Source organism: Mauremys mutica, chromosome 3 (assembly GCF_020497125.1).
Source record: "Mauremys mutica isolate MM-2020 ecotype Southern chromosome 3, ASM2049712v1, whole genome shotgun sequence".
Lineage (NCBI taxonomy): Eukaryota > Metazoa > Chordata > Testudines > Geoemydidae > Mauremys > Mauremys mutica.
This window is the reverse complement of record NC_059074.1, coordinates 188,022,570-188,034,855: the sequence shown is the minus strand read 5'-3', so window position 1 is coordinate 188,034,855 and position 12,286 is coordinate 188,022,570.

Here is a 12,286-nt window from a genome sequence, read left to right as displayed (position 1 = left end):
GGACAGCGACAAGGAACTCTTCAAATACCAGCGAGCAGCGAGCAGCGTGACCTGTGACTGTTCAGTTTCTTTACAGAGAAGCTGAACCTGCCCCTGTTTCTTTACCCAGTTACTGTTGACTCTCCTCTTCGGTTACATATCCCGTTCACCCCGTTACCCCCACTTCCAGCACACGTGTAAAAATAAAATACATGTCCCATTATTACTTAACAAAGGTTTCTTTATTCATGACTTTTCGTGAAAGGGTTGAAACTGGGACGCAGACTGTGCTGGGTAGGGTGTGCGGTGATGTAAAGACCGCCTCTAAACTCAAGGAATGACAGGCTCCTGCTCCTAGAGCGGTCCACAATGCCGGAATGCTTCTTTCAACGGAGCCTGCCATCCCTCTTTATGGAATTCTGTGTGCGGGCGGATATGTGACCTTGTGGTGGAGGAGGACGGATACAGATTCCTCAGCTGCGTGACTCAGCGGTCCAGGACAAGGACCGCTGTATAAGATCTGTAACCGCCCTCCCCCGCTGCAAAGTCACATCTCCCCCGCCCACACAGATCCTGGAAAACACCTCCCATACCGACCAGGGTGCCTACTGACTGCACCATGTGTGTGACCCGCTGCTGATCCTGCCCCCGTGTCTGTACCCTGGGAAAGGTGACTGTCCTATGCAATTAACCACCCCCTACCCCACGCCCCCCATTCAAACACAGTCTTCTTTGAAAAAACATAACGGAAACAGTAATTAACAGCAAAGCATTTTTATTAATTAAGTAGACAGTTAGGGGATGGGACTGGGATTGGGACTACTGTGAGTCTGGAAGTGAAGGACTTCGGCAAATGTAGGGTATGAGAGCTTTTGGGTACTTGAGCACTGTGCTGTGGTGCAGTGACAGTATTCACGTCCCCGGCCGCCCCTCCTCCTGATTATTTTCGGTGAGGGGGGTATGGGACTTTGTGGCGGGGGAGTGCGGTTGCAGATACAGTGCAGGGGGGCTCTCACCTCCTGCCTGCGGTCCTGCAGAACATCCACAAGGCGCCTGAGCGTGTCCGTTTGCTCCCTCACTAGTCCAAGCAGCGTTTCAGTCGCCTGCTTGTCTTCCTCACGCCACCTCTCCTCCCGTTCGCTGTGTGAGCGCTGGCACAGAGAGACGGTCTCCCTCCACTGGCTCTGCTGGTCCGCCTCTGCTAGGTAGCAGCCCATACGTTCCTCGAACATCTTGTCCCTTGTCTTTTTCTTTCGCCGCCTAATCTTTGCCAGCCTCTGCGAGGGGGATGCTGTGGCAGGTCTGGAGACAGTGGAAGCTGTGAGATGGGAAACAGGGAGTGAATTCCTTGCAAAGATACATTTTTGTGAACAATTAACTGAGTCTAGGCTGTCTCTGTGAATTCTGGGTTGAGACCCCTGTGCCTGCTGGGGCACAAATCATTTTCGCGGTGGATTCTGGGTAAATGTTGCCAGTCATTACTTCCTCCGGGAAAGCAACGGCAGACAATCATTTCAAGCCCGTTTTCCCAGAATTGCCCTGGCATACGCCATAGCGTGGCAACCATGGACACTGTTTTGCCTTTTGTGTATGTCACCGTATGTGTACTAGATGCCGCTGACAGAGGCGGGCCAGCAGCGCTACACAGCAGCATGCTTTTGCTTTTGCATGACAGCTGAGATGGTTACCAGCCATATTGTACCATCTACCATACCATAAATTGGTAATAAGATGGTAATAAGATGGGCATGGTTACCTGTCCTTTTGCACTGCACCATTTGGTGCTGTCATAAGTGCCCCTGGCCGAGCAGCCAGGGGCGCAAAAGCAAAAATTGGGAATGACTCCCTGAGTCAATCCCTCCTTTTTGGTATCTAAAAATAGAATCAGTCCTGCCTAGATTATGGGCAAGTGTACTAGAGAACCACTGTATCATAGAACCAGAGAGCACAGCTGCTCTGTGTCCGATCCTGCATAAATTTGGAGCTGTATGCTATTCACAAAGAGGTGCTCCTGCAACAACACCACCTGTTCATTTCGGCCTTCCCACAGCCTTCCTGGGCTACCATACCATTGTCCCACCACTTGTGTGATGAAGTAATAAAGAATGCAGGAATAAGACACAGTGACTTGTTTGTGAGAAATGAGTGGAAGGAAGCCTCCAGCTGCAATGATAGTCCAGGCAGGACATTAATTACTGTGGATGAAGGAGCCCATCATCCCTCTGCTAGTCCAGGGGCAATTCAATCTTTTCTTTACACAGGAAGGGTGGGGGCTGATGGAGCTCAGCCCCCTGTTGCAATGATGAGGACGGTTAACAGCCATACTGCACCATCTACCATGAAAAATTAGGGCCAGGCGCCCTTGATCAACCTCACAGATGCTAGTACGCATGGTTACCAGTCCTTTTGCACTGCCCCATGTGCCAATAGGCTGATGTTGAGGACGGATACCCATCTTTTTGTACCATCAGCCATCCATAGCGTGGGGGGAGCAAGGATGTTGGTGTTGAGTGCTGCACCATCGCGTCTATCTGCAGCATTCAGTAAAGATAGGGTGACATGTAAAAGAGTCAACAGAGGATTGTTTTCACTTCTGGTGGTGGGTGGGGTGTGTGCGCAAATTGCCGAACTATGCCCTGACCCACCGCAGACACTGTGTTTGACCCTAGAAGCATTTGGAGCTCATCCAAGAATGCAAATACTTTTCGGAGACAGCAGGAACTGTGGGATACCTTGCGTCCTCATTCCCCCCTCTCTCCATGAGCGTCCATTATATTCTTTGGCTTTCCGTTACGCTCGTCACGCAGCTGCGTGCTGAGTCTGTGCTATGCCGTCTGTCCGTAGATTTTTTAAAAATACTTTGGACCAGGCGTAAAATTACAGTAATTACCCTAATTAGATGCAGGAGTCTCCGAGCGAGATCACCCTGAGGAGGGTCACTGAAGGAGATAGAGAGCGCATGCTGCGTGAAAGCTAGCACGAACCAGGGCCCGATGCAGCCGTGCTCGGGGAGGCAGTGCTCCCTGAGTACCTCATGAAAGCCTTGTGTGGAAAACTGTGCTACCACGGAGCACCCAATAAGGCAGCTCTCCCCAGGAACCTCCTGCTGATGCTTTTCGATTAACGCAAGGAGAGCTTCGTGGAGATCTCCAAGGATGATTTCTGTTCTATCCCCATATCTAGACAGACCTCCTTTTCACACAGTTAAGATTCCTGTTATATTAAGAATAAAAGTTAACATGGTTAAAGCACTTACCGACTGCTCCTTCCCCTGATTCAGGGTCCGGGTTAATGGCCGGGGAGGGTTGTTGGGGGATCTCCGTGACGGTGATGAATAGATCCTGGCTGTCGGGGAAACCAGCGTTGTAAGCGCTCTCGCCTGCCTCGTCCTCCTCAAACCCTTCCTCATCTTCCCCGTCCGCGAACATCACCGAGGAACTGGCCGTCGACACTGTCCCATCGTCAGAGTCCACGGTCACTGGTGGGGCAGTGGTGGCAGGCTCCGTAGCGTCCATTTGCCGCTTTGATTTTTTGGTAGCCTTGTCTGGGGTCCTTGATTTTCACGCGGCGCTGCGTTGCATCCCGCCTGTATCCTCTGTCTCTCATGGCTTTGGAGACCTTCTCGTAGGTCTTCGCATTCCGTGTTTTGGAGCGCAGCTCCGAAAGCACAGACTCCTCGCCCCACACACCGATCAGATCGAAGAGTTACCAGTCAGTCTATGCTGGGTCCCTCTTTCTATTCACAGATAACATGAACTCCTCTGCTGGAGAGCTCTGCATCGTTGCAGGTGCTGCGGAGCTCGCCCCGATGTCCAGCCAGGACGTCAGATTCAAAGTGCCCAGACAGGAAAATGAATTCAAATTTTCCCGGGTCATTTCCTGTGTGGCTGGTCAGAGAATCCAAGCTCCGACTGCTGCCCAGAGCGTCAACAGAGTGGTGCACTGTGGGATAGCTCCCGGAGCTACTAAGTTCGATTTGCATCCACACCTAGCCTAATTCGAGCTAGCCATGTAGAATTTAGCGTTACTCCACCTGTCGGGGTGGAGTACCGAATTCGAACTAAAGAGCCCTCTAGTTCGAATTAAATGGCTTCCTGGTGTGGACGGTTGAGCGGTTAGTTCGAATTAACGCTGCTAAATTCGAATTAAAGTCCTAGTGTAGACCAGGCCTGAGTGTTAAAGGCAGGAACACTTCTGTAAGCTTCTTTCAGTTAAGTCTGCAGCTTTGGGGCAAGTAATTCAGACCCTGGGTCTGTGTTGGAGCAGATGGGCATGTCTGGCTCAGCAAGACAGGGTGCTGGGGTCCCGAGTTGGCAGGGAAAGCAGGGGTAGAAGTAGCCTTGGCACATCAGGTGGCAGCTCCCAAGAGGGTTTCTGTGATCCAACCCATCACAATCTGTGTAACTTCATTTGCATTACATTACTCCTGATTTACATTATTGTAACAGAGGAGAATCAGGCATTTAGTGTACACTCTATTTTGTGTGTATTTGCACATGTAGTTTTCCAGTGTACATACATGTATATAATAATTACATATCGGCATGGAAAAACATTTTTTTTCTCATTCATCTACTTTCAAAAATGTTCAAAATTATAACACAGAGCTATTGTTGCCATTGGGCAGGGCATCTTTTATTGCATCTGCAGGGAGGGGACGTTGTCTAGTGGTTAGAGCAACAGCCTTGGGATTGGGAGTTATTTTCCCTGTGGGAATAATTCTGGGAATCCTAATTCAGGTTTTTCCACTGACTAACTGTGACTTTATACAAGTCACTTCTTAGCTATCTCATTTTATCCATCTCATGGGGAATGACAAGACTTGTTTTAAAGCACTTAGAGATCCTCAGATGAGAGGTAGTATGTAAGGCTTATTACTACTGCTATGATCTGATTGGCTGGTATTATCCGTTACTTTATAATGAAATGTTTGATGAATTAGAACTAGTTTCCCATGTAAGCAGTTAAAAAGTATGTTCCTCATTGGCATCCATTGCACATTATAAACTAGGAGTAAAACTAAATAAAATATAAATTACTGGAAAGCAAGAGTCACATTGCTAAGCTTCCACGATGTCCAAGCAATATCTGCCATAACAGTCATTTCAAAGGGCAGCCAAGAAAGGAAAGGAAGAAACAGCAAGAGTAGCAGTGATAGCACACTGCTGTTCTGAGTCTACAAGAAGCAATGGCTTCCAATTTTCCTATATAGTACTATTGCTAGCAAAGAGTTTTAGGGTCACGAGGAAGAATTTGTCAAAGTGCTCAGAAAGAAAGGAATGTGCATTCACTGAGGTCTTTTCATTTCCCATATTATCCATCTATTTGAGAGACAAAACCCATCTGTCATAGCATTCATTGTTCGCATATCAATGCTACTTTTTATACATAAACTTAATTATTGTGATGGGATCTATTAAATATGACTCATTTTATTGCAGGATTGATTTTTTTCCCCTGACCTCAGAATAAATATTGATCTTCATGATCATTAAATGTAGTGCAAAGGTCATTATATTAATAGCATATTAATAAAAAGTAGCCCTGATCATGCAATATTAATATATTTGCATTGTTATTTCTCAGATCTCGTCCAGAAGGAAAGAAGGTGGACTCCATCTCCTCTTCTCCCAGGAGAAATTAGGAAACTCCTGCATGTTAATGAAAATTCAGGCCACTTTCATTTTGGTGAACATTTAAAAATTAGCCATACAGTGGTAAATAGCCTGTATAATATGTCCAGTATGCAGTGTTCTGGTTTCCAGAGTGCACATGAATGCAGTGCACAAGTTGATAATTTAGGCCCCAATCCTGCAACTGACTGTGTAGGGCAGTGCACCCACATGGAGTCAGTAGAAGAGCAGCCACAGTTATGTAAAGAAGGATAATGAAGAGTTTTGGTGTGTATTAAGGCTAATAGTAGCTGATACTTTGCTTTCTTTAGTAATTCATTATTGATAGTATCCTTAATAATTTATTTTAAAAACACTAATTTACTCAATTGACTGTCACACCACTCTCTGCTAGGACATCATGTGATTTTTCTAATATAGGGAATCTTGGAAACCAAGTTTTAAAGCTGCAGTTCCAGTGACTGATGACACCAAGATCGGTCTGTTTTTAAATGTCCCTCCAGCAGTAGCTGAATACCATGTCCCTATGACAGGCAGGGACATAGGAGTCACAAATCTGAGGCAGTATTTAAATAATACTGTACAGTAACCAAAGGTCCTGAGATAATAAAGTGCCCACTTTAAAAGAGAATGAATGCTTGTTTGCCTTTTAGAAATGTAGTTTTACATATGGCACATTTTTTTTTACATATATTGTTAGTGCATTGTGTCAGGAGGTGAGAGTGAAGAAAGCAGCCTCCTTTTCAAGAACACAATTAATTAGAGTGCTCCTGGGGGTCATTCAGTAGATGGTGCTGTTAGTGCAAAAGGACTCCCACTGACAGAAGAAAAACTGCAAACAGCAAGAAAGTGATGGAGTAAACTTGGTTAAATGAAGAAGAAATTACCTCATCTGCTTACCACTTCTCAAGTAAAGGTCTCTGTCATAATACACTCATGATCACCATAAAAAAAAAGTGGCATTTGGCAAAAGTTAGCACACAGGGTTAGCTGAGTTTACTACAGAATTTCCAGATAGTCACCAGGTTTTGAGCAGCTCTATGTATGAAATTTCATGCAAATTATTTAATGAGTTAATTTGCGTATTTTTCAAGTAAGTAGCACATAGCTATAAACTGCACACCCTGACCCCAGCAGTGGGAGGAGGTAGGATATGGAGCTGTACAAAACTTGATAGCAGTAGCTGGGCTCGGTGGGGGGTGGGAATGTGTTTGTTGGTGCTGGAGGGTATAGGGCATTGATTGGAAGGGCGCTGGTAAGGGTCTATGGAATGGTCTCTTTAGGAGGTATCTGGGGTAGTTGAAGGAGAAGCTGGATGGTGCTGTTGGGAGGTGGAGAACTTGGGGATAACTGGGGCAGGATGGCTCGGAGAGCCTGTGGCTAGTACCAGATACTCCTCACTTTCTGCCCCTACCACTGCTGGCTGGTCATTCCCCAAATCCCCATTCAAATCCAGCAGGGGAGCAGCGAGACAGGAGGCAGCCTGGCTGGCTGTAGACAAGTCTCTAACAGCGTCCATCAGTAGCCAGAAGCAGCACCTCTAGGCCATTCCAGCAGCCCAAAGCCAGTCTGTGGGGATACATGACGGGGCTGCAAGATGTCTGCCACTTGGCAGCCCTGTAAAGTGCAGCTCCCATTGATAATAGAGATTGCTCAGCACCTCTGAAAATAAAGACCACTTTTGAGCAGGTGCCTGAATATGGTTTTAGGTTCTTAACAAGGCACCCAGGTTTGAAAACATTGGCCTAGTTGCCCCATTCTTACCAAACGTTTAAGAATGAAGAAATTGCCAAACCCCCAGTGTTGCCTATGTACACCAGTAATGGAGATGCAAATTAAACCAAAACATTTGTAAAAATTTACAGACCAGAATCTGAGAACACTCTATAAAGACTGACCCAATTTATGTCTTTATCTCAGTCACTATTTTATTTAAATTCTACCTTTATTATGGAATCCTGGAATTAAGTTTTTGGTAATCTTCCAGTAGGAATTCATAAGTATGTGATGATGGACTTGACAATTGATTTCACATCTAAAACAATTTAGGTAGCGTTGGATGCTTTTATCCAATTCTGCTGTGGCAAGCTCAGTTAGCTTATCAAAATGGAGTGAGTCTAAATAATTGTACCCCTCTGCTGCACAGTGGTCAAGGGATAGAAAAGGCCCCTAAAACTGAACAAAGTAGGGGACAAAATCAAAGTGGTTCTGTTACCAGTGAGCTCTGTGTTCTTGGGGAACCAGGGCACAGTATCCAGCCTGTCTGACTCATGAAAGATACCCCCCAACCAGCCTCTGCTTAAACCGAAACCCATCAAAGAAAAGACTTGCAGAGAGCAATGAAGGGCGGATGAGAGACACACCTAGACCTCTCCTGACAAGGATGGCAAAATTAAGACATCTGCATTAGCATACAGAATGAAGAACAGAGACAACTCCCCTCGCCTCATCTGCATGAAAGATGGGACAGAGAGAGATCTTAATTTGCATACAGAATGGAGAACAGAGAACTGCACTGAACTCTGGGACCAGAAAAAGCAGGGAAGCATTGCATCATGGGAATCTCTGCCCCAGATGTTAATGAACCTATGCCTGCCTACACCCAGTTCAGCAGTTATCAGACCAATTCTATTAAGGAATCCTTGACTGATATCCAAAATACTGAAGCAGCCTAGTTGCATTGTGAGCTCCCTGGAAGAAAAGACCACCCATAGCCAAGAGTGATCAGCTCCTATCGTCTAGCCTAAAGAAAACCCTTGAGTCATCAGTTTACTTATAAACAAATCTAGTGTTCTCCCTTGAACCATTGTATTTTCTCTACAAAAATCCCTACTCACCCTCCAGTAAGGGTTCTGATTCATAGACCCAAGCTCTGCATCAGTTCCACTGGGACTCTATCTCCTGACTGATCTGCTGGGGGCTCTGCCTGTCTCCTGCCCTCAGGACCCTGAGCTACCACCATCACCGGGGAATCCCGACCAGTTCAAGCTTCAGGGAGCGGTGAGATCCCCTTCTTTCTCTCTCTCTGTTTTCCTCTCTGCCTTAGGTATTAATCTTTAATTATTTATGTTATGTCGGTTTAGCCCTCCTTGTGTAGTGATCACTATTATTTATTCAATAAATAACTTGTATGGTTAAGCTGGTTGCTTCTCTCTCTTGGTGAACTTTACTCTTTTTTGTTCTTAGCTTCCCCCATTTATTCTAGAGCAACACTTCTTTTACCTAAGCTAAAGATCCCTGCAATGCCCAAAATACTGTGGGGTTTGCTCATCAAGTAGGTTACTGCTGGTACAATTGTGATGTGAGAGTGGGGATAGGGACATGCTGAATCTGGGACGCATAAGGGTGACAGCTTGAAAGTGCTGCTTGACCCAGTCCATGGAGCCCAGGGGCATATAAGGGGAGGCAGCTTAAAAGTGCTGCTTCATCCAGCCCAGTGAGTCCAGAGACATAGAAGGGGTCACCTTGAAAGTGCTGATTGACTCGGGCCACTCAGACTTGCTCTGTTAATGTATGTGTGGGTGTGGGTGTGTTCATCCGGTTCTGGGGCTGGAGAAACCGAGCCCTAGGGAACCTAGGTCCTGCAGGATAACTCCATTGGGAGGAGACTTGCAGACGGGAGAAGTAGAGCTCCACATGAAAACACACGTAACACAAGCAGTACACTGGTAGAATTACAGAACCCCCTGCCCCCAGAAGAGTAACCTGAATAAATGAGTATACCCCAAAGTAACAGGAAAATCTGGTAACAGATCTCAAACAACAACCAGAAAAAAAGTATCCTGTATAGCCCTTCTACAAATCAATAACTGGGAACTGACACATGTAAGATATTGGCTTAAAAGAAGATGTGGAGGAGAATTCTTATTCCTAGAGGTGGAGTAATGGAGCTACTTTAACTTTGTAGGGTGTCCCTTGACATTCTGGAAGCCCCTTCATAGGAAGTGTGAACATTTGAGGGGTTTATGGTTTTAGTGTGTGTGAGGGTGGCTGGGAAGACAGAACTGCTCTACATGGCCTGCTCCTTTGTATGCATGGACAAATGGAGTAAGAAAAAATGATGGAAATTAATGTTGCTCTCGTCTTTCTGCTTCTTGGGGGCAAGGAGGGAAAATGCATTTGTGACAGCACCTGAATAAATTATGCTGCTGGGAGCAGCAGGATCCAGGGCAACTTCATATGCACTGTCTGAGGATATGCAAGGATGAGACTTGGAAGCCACCTGCTCCTGAATTCCTAGGCTCTGCAGGGTGTCAAGACCTCCAGCTATCTCACAGGAGCCATAAACCCCCTCCTCGCTGAGGGGTGAAATAGGCAAGAACGCACGATGCTCTGGATCACTTTTCCCCCTTTCCTGTGGGTCTTTTACACAGGAAGGGGATAGTTCAGCCCAATAACATCACAATCAGTAAGTCAATTTTGATGCAATTAAAGTATGAACATACAGTAGCAGCAATATAGTGTTCAAGTAAATGAATGTAATCGCATTTAAGAAGAACAGTTTAAGTAAATTCCTGGGGTTAGATTCTACCTTGGGCGGGGGTGGGGGTTGCTTAAGATAACCGGGGGAAAGTTTAGCCTTTGTTTATTTAACCTGATATTTTAAAGAAAACATGCTTTTTAATTTTTGTTTTTCATTGTGAATCTCTAAATTAATAGATATTTTAATTTGTATATTGGAAATACTACCAGCGTGGAACATTACTTCAATCACTGAAGTGTCTGTGTGTGTGCACGCGTGCGTATACACAATATGCTGCATGTAGTACTAATAATTTTCATCTGTTCATCTGCCTTTCACACTTACCTACATACACAAATATGTATAGCTGTGTAATATTTTATGAGAATGTATATAGTGCTTGAAAAAATTGATTGCCTGCTGTGTTTATTTATCCTATACAAATTCTACATTAAATGACATACATTTTAGAACCATCAGAGAGGCAAGTGTAAGTCCATCCTTGAATTCCTATTTGTATTATTACTTTGTAATGAATTCTGTACTACAGCAGGTGTCAAATCATATCTCTTGTTTTGCAATCGACTATGAATGGAAGATGTATTGCTATTGCAAATGAATCTAATATGAATCTAATGAGCAGTAATGAGCAACTGTTTTGTCATTATTGAGGCAACCACTGTGATGCTAATAAACTCTCATTTCTGCTCTTTAGAAAAAGCACTGACCAGGATTTATAACATGGCCTTAATGTCCCAAAAAGCCTGAGGCAAAAAAGAGAAGTGAAACCCCTAAACTGAGCATAATTTAGTCATTTTCTATATGGCAGTCTTATTTTCTCTTATTAAAATGAACCTGTTTTATGCCTTTCAAACATTCTTATATTTGAAAGGAAAATATGAAGAATGAATGCCTATTAAAGGAACATAAAGTTAAAAAGATGGGCATTCTGCCTTAATTTTCTTTAATGTAAGTACAATAATTCCATACTTCCACACTTGGCAGTTCTTTTGTAGTAATAAAGACAACTATGTACAACTCTTTAAAAACAGTCACTTTAAAAGTAACAGCCCATTAAATCAATAAAAATTCTAATATGTTTGGGAAGGGAGATATCTCAACACTATTAATTGAAGGTCTGATTTTGTTATCCTTGGATTACAGAGAAGCCCACTAACGAAACTAATTTTTTTGACACAGTAGCACTGATAACTCACTTCATAAACAATATGTAACTGAGTTCTGACTTTTGTGCTGCTCTCTCCTTTCCAGGTATAAATAATACATATGGTGATACATAAAGCTGTGTAAAAGGGACAGCTGGGTACACGTTATTGTAGCCTATAAGTAGAGCACAGAAAACCAACCACTACTGCTTCCTGAAATCTAAGTATTATGCTTCCATCAAAAAATAATGCTTTTGTTTGTACAGTCTTCCTGGAGTCATCTCTCTGTGCAATAAAGCTAGACTCACTATAGAGATTCATTTTAGTATTTCATTCTGAGGTTTGAATTATTCTGGGTAGGGTACAGCTGTTTGTTTTACTACAGTACGCTACATAGACGCTTTAACTACTGAATGGAGAGTATATTGCTGGGATTTAAGGTATGATGTATACACAATAGTATAATCATGGATGCAGGTGCCAGGGGAAGGGAACTGGGAGGACTTGCAGCAGCCACCTCCCAGTATTGTAAATGAGGGCATCAGCGGGCTGTATGAAAACTATCCTGCTATGCTAAAGTGAGAAAGCTATTTTAAGCTCATTCCAGCCCACTGACCTGTTGCCTGCTGAAGAGTTGGGTCATCTGCTGACCTTCCAGTTCACTTACTTGATGCAAGAAAATGAGGGTATGTCTACACTGGAATAAAAGATCCATGGCACGGCCACAGCTGGCCCGGGTCAGCTAACTCAGGCTCAGCACATTCATGCTCGGGCTGGAGCCTAGGCTCTAGAACCCTCCCCCTCCTGGGGTCCCAGAGCTCTGGCTCTAGCCTGAGCCCAGGCATCTACACTGCAATTTTATAGCCCAGCAGCCTGAGCCCCACAAGCCTGAGTCAGCTGACCCGGCCCAGCCATGGGTGTTTAATTGCTGTGTAAACATACCTTTGAGATCATGCTCTAGCTGCTACAGCAGGGACTAGGAGTTCGAAATATAAGATTCTATTCCTAGTTCTGTCGCGGACATGCTGTGTAATCCGGGGCAAGTC